Genomic DNA, 14,020 nt, shown 5'->3' on the forward strand with positions numbered 1-14,020 from the left:
GAAGTCATCTGTTCTGGGAAGAAGAGACATCTTACAAGTAATTTACTGTATTTTTGCCTTCTGTCCCATGGGCTACAATGCAAGAATAAGTGTCAGCTACTATCCTCAATTTTCATTTCTCTTAGATTATTCCATCCTCTTTCCCTAAGGTGCTCTTCAATGTAATCATTATACCAGTTTGGCTCCCTGCAGAAAGCTCAAATGGTATCACTTACAGTAAAGACCTGGGTTGATTCTTTTATCTAGAGGTCTTTCTTTTTTTGTTGTTCCTGGAAGTGGAAGGAGAAGCCAAAAGGAGGTTTGCCTCTACTGTATTTTTATACAGTGAACAGAGACTCACTTGTAATCTCTAGCAGGGTAAGGGCAGTGTGATGGGGGACTTTGGTTATCAAAGAACAGTTGCTGGATGCAGAGATATCTCGATAGAAAGAATTTGAGCTGTAGAGGAGTCTCTTTCCATAAAATGTTGAGAAATGCATCTTTGCAGACTCCTCCATTCATACACTGGGCTCCCTGGTACTAAAAATTCTAAAATCTGGCATCAGCATCAGATTAGGAAAATAGTCTTCTCTTCCTGCATGGTATGTTATGGATGTCCTTGTTAATAATATAGGATTCAGCCATTGGGCAGTGCTGTCTATTAAAAAACAGGGCATAAAAGCACATACAGGTGCATGACAGTAGATCATCATGGATCCTAGATTTTTGTTACAAATCAAAGAAGAATATCTTGGTGGAAACAAGAAAATGATACTCATCACCCTCTTGAGAGTCTGCCACTTACAGTGCTTAATTGCTATAAATTGTACTGACATTCAGCATTTCAGCTACTGAAAGGACAAGCTTTGTGAAATGACAGTCCTCCTCACCCTGAAACACAGGTACCTCTAGGGGAGACCTCCTGGCTGTTTGAAACAACACAGCAGCACTGAATGAGAAGGGAGGGATAAAAATTAGCTCTCCTTAATGGCAAGTTCAAGGATGATTTTGGGTGGTTAGAAAATAGTAATACTCTAATAAGAATTGATTGCAGAAAAAGGTCTTCTTAATGATTATAGACAGGAGAGAATCTCTGTGTTATCTTCAATTGAAACATTGAGTACCTTTGTCCCAAGAGACAAAAATCTCATTCATGGACAGTCACAAGCGAGGGCATGAAACCCAGCTGACAAACCATGGGTACCTCTCCTCAGTGAGCCTGTCAGCAGGACAACTTAGATTTAAAACATCATTAAAATGGCCCCCTCGGGCTCTTTTCATGGATGGATGTTATTTCATGACTGAGTGCTCAAAAATGTGCCCAGTGTTGGCTCACACATAAAGGTCTTTATCTCCCAAAGCTGTTAAAACAGAATCCAACTGTGTGTGATGTTCCTAACAGGGTCCACAGCAAAGTGGGGATGTCTCCTCCCTGGCCAGGCAGGGACAGGACTTTGGTTTTCAGAAGTTTGCCTTACACCAAAATGAGAGAGCAGAGAAAGACAGACGGAAAAAGAAGGCAAAATAAAAGCAGAAAGATACCTTTAGGGGTATGTCTGGTATGACATTATAGCCATGATATATTCTAAGGCTGAACAAGGATAAAATGCCAGGATAAAAGCAGGACAAATTTGCATGCCGTTGTATCCTTTATGTGTAATAGACAAAGGTGATTTTGCACGATTGTTGCTGAATTTCATGCAATAACAATCCTATCTTTTCCTGCATTAGAGTCCTGATACTGGGAAAGTATTATTAGCAAAAACCTTCTCATGGAGACTTCTCCCAGGGAGTCCTTCCCATCTTGCAAAGCTGCACGTAATGAAGGGATTCGACCAGCTTGGAGGAAAGTCAGATCAAAAAGCATACAAAATGATCCCCTTCAGAAACTGGAGGCCCTGGGGTTACAGTTTGGAGTGAGGAGATTCTGATTCCTTCAGTGCACCCAACAGGTTTCTCCTCTTTTTCCTCGGCTGTGAGAAAAATAGGGAGCACAAGTGCTCCCTTCTGGCTGGAGGGGGAGATGGTGAGGTGCACTGTGCTGACAACACACGTTTGTTTCAAGGAGAAACAGAGTGGTCCCATTGCAGCTTTCAGCTAAAGACTCATGTTCCCTACAGCTGTGAAGGCCAAAAGGGTTAACCCTGCCGACGAGGGAGAAGGGGAATGTTGACTTGGCTAAGACAAGAAAAAGAGGAGAGCTTATACCTGTGTTTATGTCTAATTTGGGTGTGAGGTATTTGCCTCCTCTGTGCTGCTGCCTCTGCATCTTGGTTGTAGTTCTCCCATGTGTCATGGTAAATGTCATGGCACAGCCCCTGCGGTTTCTGGAATCCTCTCTTTACCTTAGAAAATAATGGTGGTTTTTTTTTTTTAAGTTTGTTTTAAATTTATTTTTATTTAGGAAATACAAGGTTCTGTTCTACTTTATTTTATTCTGCTTTGCTATACTCTATTCCTTTATGTCATGGTTACCCCTGAAGGCACTCTGTGCCATCCCATTCTAAATGTATCTCATGCCCTCACTAATCTCAGTAGCTAAATTTACCATGGAATGTAAAGAGAGATGTAACACATATCCAACCTCAGCTCAGGGCATTCTCTGTCCCTCACATCCAGCAGCTTCTCACCCTGTCCTCTTCCCCAGAAAAGTGCAATATCTCAGTGAGTTTAATTGGACTCCATGGATGTGGATCCCTGGAGCCTGAACTCGCAGTCAAAGTGGCACTTTGTTCTCAAGAGCTGTCGGTGTGAGTTCAAGCCATGATGCAGCACGAAGGTTCATAATGGCACCTTAATGGCAGAAAAAGAGGGAGCCCTAGCCTGTATTTCAGGGAATAAAAGGACTAAAACAACCAAGGGAAAATCCTCCAAATAAGATGAAAAGTAGAAGACATTCTGCTGAACATCACACACAAAAATAGCTATAGTGTACTGGGCTATAAAGCACAAAAGCAACAATGAAAGTAGTAGGTTTGGAGCATGCTGTTAGTAGCTCAGGCCTATCTTTGATCTTTTTAATTTCCAGAACAGCATCTTCACAGCACTCCAGACGTGTAACAGCCAGGATAGACTACCCTGCTCCTACAGTCTACTTCTGCTAATGTATGTCTGCATCATGCAACCCCTAAGCTACCTGCTCTACCTGCAGCATGTACAGGTGCAGGTACTGGCTGGGCTTCAGAGAGGGGAGAGCTGCTCTTGCCCAGCCACAGAGCCGAGGCAGTTCGCAAATCTATTCCTCCTTCCTCTTCCGGAGCTTGAAGGGTGGTGTCAGTATGTGCTCAGCTTCCCCTGGCCTTCTTTTTCTGAGCTAGCTCATGTGCCAGTAACAAAGCCAAACCCGTCTGTTTCTTTCCCTTTTTTTCCCTGTGTGATTCAGTTAATACATATTCCAAATTTGGTTTTTGTTCCCATAGTTTCCTTGGGATTTCAATACCACTACCATTAGTTGAGCTGGCACCTGGCTGGATCTGACACTTTGAAGTTCCTCATTTGCTCTGCTTGTACAGTACAATTTTAAGAGATGTGGTGCTTGCTCACAGTATCTTTTCAGAGCGGTGCCACACCTCACAGCCACTGCTAAAAGGAAGCCTTTAACACAGCAGCCAGTCTCCTTGGCTGAAAGCCTAAACCATGGTCATTCTTTTCATGGCACCCTCAGGATCTTGCCCCCCAGCTCTCTCCAACACATCTGAAGTTAGTCATTGGCCACCCATACTTAGGGCTTGTAGCACTACCTTTGCTTTTCCATGCCACCCCGTGTTGACTTTTATATTCAATCAGCTCTGCTGAGCCATTTTGTCTGTCATTCATTTAACAGCCTGCAGAGGAGAGCATCTAAGCAACCAGCTGAGCTTTGCTCTGAGCAAGCAAGAAAGCTAGAGCCACACCAGGAGCACCCTGCAAAGCCAGTGCTTGATTAATTTCAGCTGGCTTTAATTAAAAAGTATTCCTTCTTTAGTTAACTACATGTTTTATGAGAAGTGGATATGGTTATCTAAAACTGAGAATGGGATAGTGTTTCTGTCATCTCATCAGTACAGGGTATATCAGGTCTGGGAAGCAAGACAGCATTAGGAAATAACCGGATACGGAAACGTGCTTCCACCAGACACTAGTAGGATTTGCATTTAAATTAATATATGAATTTACTCCAGTGTATCATGGATGATGTGTGTCATCTCTCATATTACGTGCTATTTCTCTTTCTGTTGGTCACATTTTACTTTTACTGTAGTGCTCTGAGTGGAAAAGAGAATTATTCAGAAGTGAGGTACAGCACAGGTGTGAAACATCTGAAACAGATATGCTTTTAGATATATTATTTTCAAAGCATTAAAGCATTTGGCCTTTTGCTTCTAAAAGAAGTCTTTCTCTTTGTTCAGGAAGTGCTGAGTCTTTTCTTCTTTTGGTGATCAAGAGCTTTTAAACCAGCTAGCATTGTTGCTCAGATACGGGGTTCTCTGCATCAACAGTAATTGCTGAATGTTTGACCATGTTCAGGAGGTGATAATAACATAAATGCTCTTCACCTGTAGCAAATGTATATGTACCAGCTGCTGCTGTGAGCAACTTGATTACAAGGCTGAGTTCTTAGTGTTTCTGCTGAAGCTGTTGCTGTCCTTGCACAGCTTATTGCTCCCCTTGTAGAGGCCTGGAGGAGCCTATCTCAAAGGTGAGATTCTTACATGCTTAGAGCTGTAAAAAAAAAAAAAACAAACAGAAAACTTTTTTCACAGTTTTCAATCTGGCTGGCAAAGAGTATACAATGGCTGGATGATAGAAATCAAATGGGACAGGTATGGAGGGGACAGCAAACAAAACATAGTCACCAGGAGAGCAGTAATCGTGTGGATCGCTGACTGTTTATTCTCCCCAGACTCTCTAAATATGCCTCTGTGTGGCGTATGCAGACTGTAGGAAACTACAAATCTCTGCTTATGATTCTGAATCTTAGCTGCGAATTGAATAATTTACAGTACTGAACAATGAAATGGCACAAAGCACTTTGAGCATGGAGGTAAATGAAAGCCGTGTATGAGGCAGTTGCTTTGCGAAGGAAGAGTGTAGGGAAGTCGAGAGTGAGTTGGAGACCAAATAACCTCAACAGTGATGTGCTCAGGCTTCACTGAATAAACAACAGAATGATTCGATCTCTTTCCCGATAAGCTTTACAAATATTGGTGCATTGTCTGAATGTATTTTCTACCAGCAAGCTAACAGGGTGTCAGGAATGGCAGCATCAGCTCCAGGACTCCCGTCTGCTCACTAGTTAAGTGCAGAGGCAGTAAATTTTACAGCATCTTTAATCTTTATCTCAAATGTAAATAAAACCTCGTGGGCTTTAAAAAAGGTAAAGTCTTTGACTTCCTTCGGTTTTAATATTAGTGCTGATGCCTGCTGGATGGATCAAACCCTCAGTTCCCAATTCTTAAATCATTTAACTGGTTCAATAGAATCATAGAATCACCAAGGTTGGGAAAGACCTCCAAGCTGTCTTATCTCTTGCTTTTATAGCTAAATCAATTTTTAGGAGACAAAATAAGCTCATCAGTAAATCACATCCACAGTGGCCTACCCTTCCTCAGAGCCAGTTGCCAGTGATATAAAATAAAACTACTTTGAACTTTCTCAGAAATCAGAGGGGATAAAGAGAGAAGATGCAGGAATTACCAACCAGAAGCAGCGAGGGGTTATGTTGCCATTGTGGTATTATAGAGAAGACCTCCACGGACAGTTATCTCTGTTATTTACAATGCTGTTGCTGTGCCTTTTTGTTTCAGTATCATTTGGAAGTCAAGTACAAATGTATGAAGTGATTTCAGACAATAAAAATAACTTTGTATGAAGTTAAAATGCTTAGAGATTCCTTAGATCCTGGCTTGAAATCCTTCCCCAGGAAAACATCCATGGGTTTTGGTTCCACAAAAAGACCTCAGCTCTGGGCAATGCTCCTGTATCTTGGGAAACACTGTGACGGTGATCAGGTTGCAGTGGTGGGGGAAGGGGGTCTGCTTCATGAGACAGTGGGGTGGACATTACTGGTCTCCTCTACCTTTACAGTGGACTTTAGCATTTTCCTAAAAGTCTGAAGTCTGTTATAAGGTACTAGGGAGTGGTTCATCAAGGGATACCTTAAAGATGTGCACGATTTGTGGATGCTTCTGGACTAAATTTCTAATGCATGGAAGTGGATTTTATGGCCTGACTTGCAGGGGCACACTGTATTAGAATTGGGATAGAGAAATGGCTCTGTGTCATCTAAAATGAGTCAGACATTTCACTCCTAAAGGAAATTGAGAGAACGGAGTAAGATTTAAAAGTGCTCAATTAAGTAGATGTTGTTTTCACTGCCAGCTACTCAGCCTTTTTATTCCTTAGTTTTTCAGTTGCAAAGTAAAAAGTTTTCCTTCAAAACTTAAATTTCTCCTGGAAATCTTTCCAGTATTCCTTACTATTCCTACCCCCTCCCCCCCCCACCTTTTTTTGGGGGGGGGGGAGGAGGGGAGGGAGCAGGGAGAGATACTGAAATTATTTTGATCATTTATGATTTGTTACTTCCTTTTTGGACTGAATGAACTACAAACTTTTATCTCTGCATCTGTTTGTCTTGGTCTTTCCAGATTTTTGCAGACTAGCAAGAAGAAACTTTGTGACTTTGTCACATTGACAAAGTTTTACAAAGTTCCACAGTGGAGAAAGGTGGGAAAAAAAATACAAAGAGAACGGTAAAATGAAAGCATAAGAAGGACAGCTTCAACATTCACCTTGCCAAATGAGAAACTTTGAAAATGAGCTAAGATGTAGCTTTTCTGGCACTAAGGAAGAAAAGCTGAATTCTGCCACTGATGTTTTTTTTTGGTGTGTTCTTCTGTACGAGCCAGTACATATGTATCTGCTGTCAGAATTTGGGCCACTGGGCCATACTGCTTTTCAAAGTGAAATGTCCTTTTCTGAAACGAGTTCCATGGTGCCTTCAGTGGCATCCTCCAGTCCTGTTTTATATCCACATTTGAAAATAGACCATTTCAATGAACATAAAAATTCCCAGAAAAATACCCAAGTGTTGTATGTACAAATTAAGAATTTGAGCAGAATTATTTGCTTTTAAATGAAGACGGATTTCACCTTGCTGTTTCCAATTAGAATAATAATAAACATTTCCCCTAATGATAACAACGGGCAATAGTGTTAAAGTGGAAATGCAAAAGCTTTTTCTTTTGGTACAGTGTAAGTTACAGTATCATTAAATATATAATCAGCTCTTTATTGCTTGTGTTATTTTTGAGGCACTTAAATGAAAAGTTGATTTGTCTGTTATTAGAACTCAATAAATGGTCCTTTAATAGTCATAGGGTGTTTTAATGCTTTACAGAATCATTGTCATTAAATTGAACACAAGAGAGTGAACTTAAATAAAAGCGAAGTGGAAAAACTCAATAAATCAGGATAATACAAGGTTTTCTTTGTGTTGTCTGAATTGTGCTGAAATGGTTCTGCCTTTTAAGCTGCTTTTCAAAGGCCAAAGCTGCATAATTGCTTTAGGGCTTGATTATGCCTGCATGAGTCAGCTGTTAGACTGTGGCCATTAAAAGACACTTCTTTTTTCTCTAGAGAAATTTGAGAATGGATTTTGCTGTGGCATTGGTGGACTTCCCCCTGAAACCATGGCCAGGTAAGAAAAACATAATAACTTCTTCATTATGGCAGCCTTTCTCATGTATGAAGGGCAGGTGGAGAATGGAGAAGGCTTGGGTATGATATCTCGCCCTTCCCTATTGGTTTTCTATACCTCTTATGGTTTATTTCTGCATCCATGTGCACCATGCTTCATGAGAAGTAACAAGTATACCTTAAAATGCAGAGATATCAGAAAAGTCTTAGAAACCATCACTTACAAGCAGTGGGTGATAAAATTGCAGAGAGTATGCAGGCTGGGGCTTTGGGTGCTGCCAAAGCTGTCAGGTCAGAAAACAGGTGAAGAGAAGTGAGACAATTTCTCCTCTGTTAGAATATTAAGGAAAGTATTATATTGAATTTGTCCACGTTTTATCAAATTATTCCAGTTCTTTTAAATGGTACTTTCATGGCCTGCTTAGCTCCCCACGTAAAAGACTGGTTTGCTGGTGGAACCACAGGCTTTTAATGCCCTGTTGTGTCTGGGCTTGGCAGCTAGTGACTCAGCTAAACAAGGATACAGAGGCCTGATCCATCTTGAGGAGAGCTTATTTACATAATGAGCTTGGGCCAGGGAGATAGAGATAGCGAGCAGAATCTGTGATTGTCTGAATGTAACAATTAAAACCTAATTGGAATTGCTGCACCACTCCAGGTACTTTGCCATTTGCCTCAGACGGTATTGTGCATCAACAAGCCCTGCACACATCCCGCTTTTCTGAAATCTCTGTGGTTTCTTTTATTTTTTCTGTTAGAAACCTCTAAACTTGAAAGTTTTCTGCTTCTTCATAGCCAGTCAGCATTCAAATGAGCTGGAGATGAGGATGCGTGTGAAACCCTTGAGTTCCTGCTTTGCCCTGTATTTGTTGGCATTTAGTTGGTATTTACTTTTATAATTACTTGGTATTTATTGATTAGCAGGTATCATTGGTATTTATTGGTTAGCAGGTATCCTTGCTTTATAGGCAAAACAAGGGGAAAATAATAATTAAAAAAGACCCAGTAGCCGTAGTAACAGAAAATATTCCATTTAGGCAGGGTGTGTGTATGTGTAGCGAGTATGAGGAGTCTTCCTAGAGTGACTGCCAAGTTACTTACCTTGTAAAGGGAAATAAATACAGAGCCATAAAAATCCCTGAGCAATGACATGGCCCTTTGCTGGCTGGTTTAGCTTCAGATCAATACTATCATGTCTAGTGATGGTTGAATTTCTTCTGACCCACTGTGTAAATATTGCTCTTACGTGTCTGCTTTCCCTCTGTTTTGTGATTGACCAAGTTTCCTGATATTGAGAGCTACGCTCCAAAGAAATGGGACAGATCTGTATATTTCTGCATAAAGAAAAATATTATAGGCAGATATCTGTGGAGAACTTCCAGATCAAGGTTCTGACATGGAGACTCATGATTGCTTGAAGCCTATATCAGATTCAGATAAATTCAGCCGATGCTGGTCTGCACAGTTGTCCTCTGCCTGTTAGAAAAGACTCATTTAATGAAGCCTGGAGCTCTTGCACGTTTTGGAGCTCAAGGCACTGTGATGCTTAGCTGAATGTATATGTACAGTAACACTGTTTAGACAGTATCAACACTGGAGAAACTGGGGTTGGGAATCTTGCAGAATCAAGAATCAAAAGGGACTGTCGATGGTCACTCTATTAATCCTTCTGCTCCTTGTGCAGGAGTTTCCTATTTAAACTTTGCTTTAAAGATGACTCCAATGCTGCAAACCTCAGTCCCCAGGCAGTCAAGGCCAACTCTTTGTTGTCATTAGAGTATTTTCTTCTCATGTCCAGCATGATCCTTCTGCTGCAATTTAATCTGGTTGCTTGTCCTATTCTCAGTGGCTTTGGAGAACAGATTACTACCTCTCTTTTTGGAGTTGCTGTTTTGGAGCTCTACTAACCCACCTTTTCTGCCTTATATATTGAAGACAAAGGAAAACCAGTTTTAGTCTGTCCTCATGGGTTGTTGTATCTACACTGCTGGGTTTTGTGCTCTTTCACACTGTTCAACATCCTTCTTGATGTGCATTGCTCAAAACTGAATGCACCTCTTCAGTCAAGACCTTGTCATTACAGGATAGGACTGATGTAATTTGCCGAAGATGATCCTTTTTACATCCTGCTATGGCACTTTCCTTTTTGCCCACTGCCCCAAATTATTCACTCACGCTGGCATGAGCTGTGGCTACCTGATTTGTAACACGTTTTATCTGTGGGGCCAAGTGAACTAACTAATCTCCTGCACTTTATTGAAAGAGCCTTAGTAACTGCTGTGCAAAGCTTCACTGCAGCACAATCTCCTTTAATTTTTGTACAATTAGCCTGTTTTTTTAATCTCTGATTTCATTTGAAGTAGACTACAAGGAGAACTGAGGGACAGAGATAGTATCAGATGGTGTCTAATCAGATACAGAGAGATAAGTTTTGATCTCAGTTATGTAAGTGTATAAACAACACATTTTTCTAGATTTATCGTGGTGCAACAGAATTAAGTTTATTAAAATTAAAACAGCCACATTGAAAGCTAGTATTTATACTACTCTACCGGTTTCAGGAGGAGTACAAAGTTGTCCTGGGAGACAGAATGTTTGTTCCTGGGGTAGCAGAGAAATTTTTCCCCAGCTAACTGCAACCAATTATTTATTTGTATTATGCATCCCCACCTCCCACTCCTCCTTCTCTTTTATTCTATTTGAGCAATTTACTATTTCTTTATCTAGTTTAGGTGGTAGCAGTTTCTCTCTTCTGAGAATAAAAGGCAATGAAATCAAAACACAGGAAAATTAAACAAAAGGCATTATAGTTTGGAAGATTCTTCTCATGTTAAATGCTGATGATTCATCAACATTGAAAACTTGAAATTTGCAGAATATTTTATCATCTCTGCTTGTCAGTGGCAAGTGCAATGTCTAAGTTAAAAAAGAATTCCTGTGCTTTATGAATTTTCAGTTCTAAGTACAGAAAAGACATGATAAAAGGAGTAATGAACTAGGGAAGAGCTGGAAAGAATTTAGATTAAAAGATAAATAGATTCTCTGCTAAATTATGCCTGACACCAGGGGAAGAAAAGTTTGTTGCTTCATAAATGATGACATGGCACTGAACAAAACTTTCATGAAGGCATTTTCCTAAATAATTACTTGTTACCAAATAGTGTGGCAGTTGGATGATTGGAGGACTTAATGAGATGTTTTTGTGTGACTCCCCTTAACTGTTTGTGGCAGTCAAGTTGTACAAATCATTTCAGTAATGCACATTTTAAGCTAATAACAGACAATGTTATTCCCAATTAAGGTCACAATTCCTGCTAACTTGACAGGTAATATCAGGGCTGAAAGTCTGATGGGATAAAATTCTGGAGGGGAATGCTCTTGGATGCGGAATTGTGAATCCCAATAGATTATCAAGTCATGGCTGATGATTGAGGGTACACAAACTCATTAAGTGTTAGTCTGACTGTGCCAGCAGGATTAGATTCATTTACCATCTACAGGGAACCATCACACCTCCACCTCAATGTGAAAACAAAGTTGATGGGCAGCAGAGCACATTAGCTTTGCTCATAGTCTCCCTAGCAGTCCACCTTATTTCCTTGCTTGTTCACTTTTCCAGAGATACCAACAGAGAGTCTCTGCGGTATTTTGAAGCTGAAAAATAAATATATGCCTGGACAGACATGATGCTTCTTCCATAAAAGGTTGCACATACCTGATCCTCAAGTGTTGCTCCTCAGTTTCCTTCTTTGTAGGGGTGCAGCACCTAGCATCCCCAGTCTGTACTTGAGACTCTTCCATCTAGATGTGTCACACACATTTTGCTCGATCACATGGTGATAACTAGTTGCTATCACATTGGGTTTGGATGCTCATGGAAGAAATCAGCTGGGTTGGAAAATATTAACTTTGACATTTATTTAAATTGCAGCCTGATTTTTATCTCCTTTTTGAGGTTCAGTGATCACATTTGCTGTCAATTTAGGTGTTAAAAATAGAACTTCACGTGAACTCTCTACAGGTCTCTCTGTAATGATTGTTATGTTACATACTTGTACACTGTACTCGCTGTAAATCAAATGGAGTTGAACTGAGCTACACTCCTGGTGTAAGGATACAGAGCTTTATTGGAATAAAATTAAAATAACTTAAATGAAGAACCAGTCCCAGCTTAATAACAGGAGGACTAATTAGTCTTCAGTGGACTTGGATGTAACTTCTTTCAGTAAAAACTCTCCCAAATGAAGTGCACTCAGCAGTATTCAGTTAACTGAGATTTTTTCTGTAAGTATTTTAAACAACAAAAAGTTAGGTAAATCATTAAAGCAGGAGGCACTTAGAATTTGCTAATTGTAAAGAACTGTCTTTACTAGCCATCAAGAGTTTACCAGGTTTTCTTAATGCTCAAGTTTTATTGACTCCAATGGGTTTTCAGGGCAAAAACACCTGTAGATGAGATAAGAATTGATGCTCTCAATGAAAGGCAGTTGTCTAAAATAGGTGGGGACCAGCTGCTTGTAAGAAAGGTTCAAGAAATCTTCTAAGAGATATAATATATTTAGTATCATAGATATTAGCACAGACCCTTGTGGAACTTCACTGCTGATTTTCCTCCCATCTGAGAATTCACCTTCAACTCCTACACTTTCTTATCTTGTAAAAACTTTTTTTATGTTGGCTAGGTTTCCTGAAAGAATCCAATATGATCACCTCCATTTACAGGCCCTTTAACCTTCTCCAAGAATATCAGCAAAGAGAAAGAAGCAGCTTTTCATTGTGATTTCTCCTACCAGAGTTGTTGTACTCTGCCTCAGAATAAGTTCCTTCAAGAATTGTACTTCCTCCTTTGATTGTGGTGTGAGCCTTGGTGATCAACAAAGGAGGGATGCTGAATGGTTAGTGAGCTGTGATGAAACCCAAAATCTGAGGAGATATGTTGCCCTTTGGTAAAAGAAGTAAGAAAACATTTCCAAATATAAAAATGATTTCTGAAAGGAAGAATTAAAATTATCTAAGTAGATACATTTTCATGCAGCTAAAAGTTTTCTTTAGCATTTGATAAGCATTTTTTCATGAAAAGGCATATACTCCATAAATTCAGCTTGCTTAAGATGGTAACTAACAGACAAAAGGAAAGAGCAGGGAACTCTGGTGATTATTTGTGAAGCTCTGTGTGGTACTGGGACAACTTATTCCTATTAACAGTCATAGATGCTGGTCATTCAGCTCCAAGAGAAAGTCTGGGAAATCTCAGACCTGCTGTAAACTATGCCACTGTAAATATTTGACTGAATATATCAGTAGCTCTTTATATTCAGAAGGTCTGGAAAAAGTCCCCGAAGAGGGATTAAAAGGCTGGAGGATTTAGAGCCTTACGCAGTAATATTGGGGAATATCAAAGCATCTCTGAGAGCTCTGTGGGGGAGAGCAGAATTGTTGTGCCAGACCATCCCTATCTCTAGGAGAGAGATTTGTCAAGTCTCTTTGTAGAGATGGGGAGCACAGGCTCCATTTCGATTATACCCAGCAGGAAACAGTTTAGCTCCTCTCTAAAGAGATGATTTTAAAGGATTGCATAAGGGAATCAGTTAGCTCAGAAAATGCTGTATTACACTTGAGGACAATTAATATGTAAGGAGAAGTGTGTGAAGTTTATGCTTAGCTTATGCTTCTCAATCTGGGGGGTCTCTTCTGTGTGCTCTCTGCCAGTTCCTATTAGTTTGGATTACACTGAGCTTAAAGCATCCATGCTAGTAAAAGGTATCTAATTGAAGAGCAGAAAAAACGAGGGAGGCTCCCACACATACTCTCATTCTTCATCTACTGCCTACCAAATGCACCAGAATTACTGGAGTAGTAGTCAAGCTGTGTTAAGAAAATCAAGCAAATACAAAGATTTTCTTTCAGCTTGAGTACTTTTAAAAACATATTTGGGACTCCAGCATGATTATACCAGAGTGGAAAACCAGGCTGGGGTCACTGCAAGTTACTCCTGAGTTCTCAGGGGTTCTGCATCTGTAGTGTGGGTCTTCCTTCCATTCTCAATACCAGTAAATCTACTTTCCTGCGGAAAAAAAAAATACCACTGAAGTGTAGTAAAAGAGGATGAAAATGCTATGAAGTTATCTTCACCCAATCTTTTTCTCTCCAGTCCTGAGAGACATATTTGGGCCTTGAATGAATACTGAAAGAATATTACAGTGTGCTGTATTCAGCTCTGGAGCTCCTAGTGTAAGAAAGACATGGACCTGTTGCAGGCTGTAGAGGAGGGCTGCAAGGATTGTCAGAGGGTTGGAGTACTTCTCCTATGAAGAATGGCTGACAGAGTTAGGCTTATTTAGCCTGGAGAAGAGAAGGCTTCAGG

General features: G+C 40.2%; 1 protein-coding gene and 1 long non-coding RNA gene across 5 annotated transcripts in view; one reads left to right on the top strand and one right to left on the bottom strand.

Annotated features, from left to right (window-relative positions):
- Window positions 1-11,525, bottom strand: part of LOC110399224 — a 66,352-nt gene extending 54,827 nt beyond the window's left edge. The window contains exon 1 of the long non-coding RNA XR_002439025.1: window positions 11,372-11,525. This is a non-coding gene — a long non-coding RNA (uncharacterized LOC110399224). The remainder of the gene's footprint in view (window positions 1-11,371) is intronic.
- LOC110399220 overlaps window positions 5,970-14,020 on the top strand; it is a 585,449-nt gene continuing 577,398 nt past the window's right edge. For 2 of the 4 annotated variants that reach the window (XR_002438981.1, XR_002438982.1), the window contains exon 1: window positions 5,970-7,657. The gene's annotated coding sequence lies outside the window, so the exon portion shown is untranslated. The remainder of the gene's footprint in view (window positions 7,658-14,020) is intronic. The other 2 variants (XR_002438989.1, XR_002438993.1) reach the window with 2 other exon arrangements.

The sequence above is a fragment of the Numida meleagris genome, chromosome 5 (genome assembly GCF_002078875.1).
Source record: "Numida meleagris isolate 19003 breed g44 Domestic line chromosome 5, NumMel1.0, whole genome shotgun sequence".
NCBI classification, from domain to species: Eukaryota; Metazoa; Chordata; class Aves; order Galliformes; family Numididae; genus Numida; species Numida meleagris.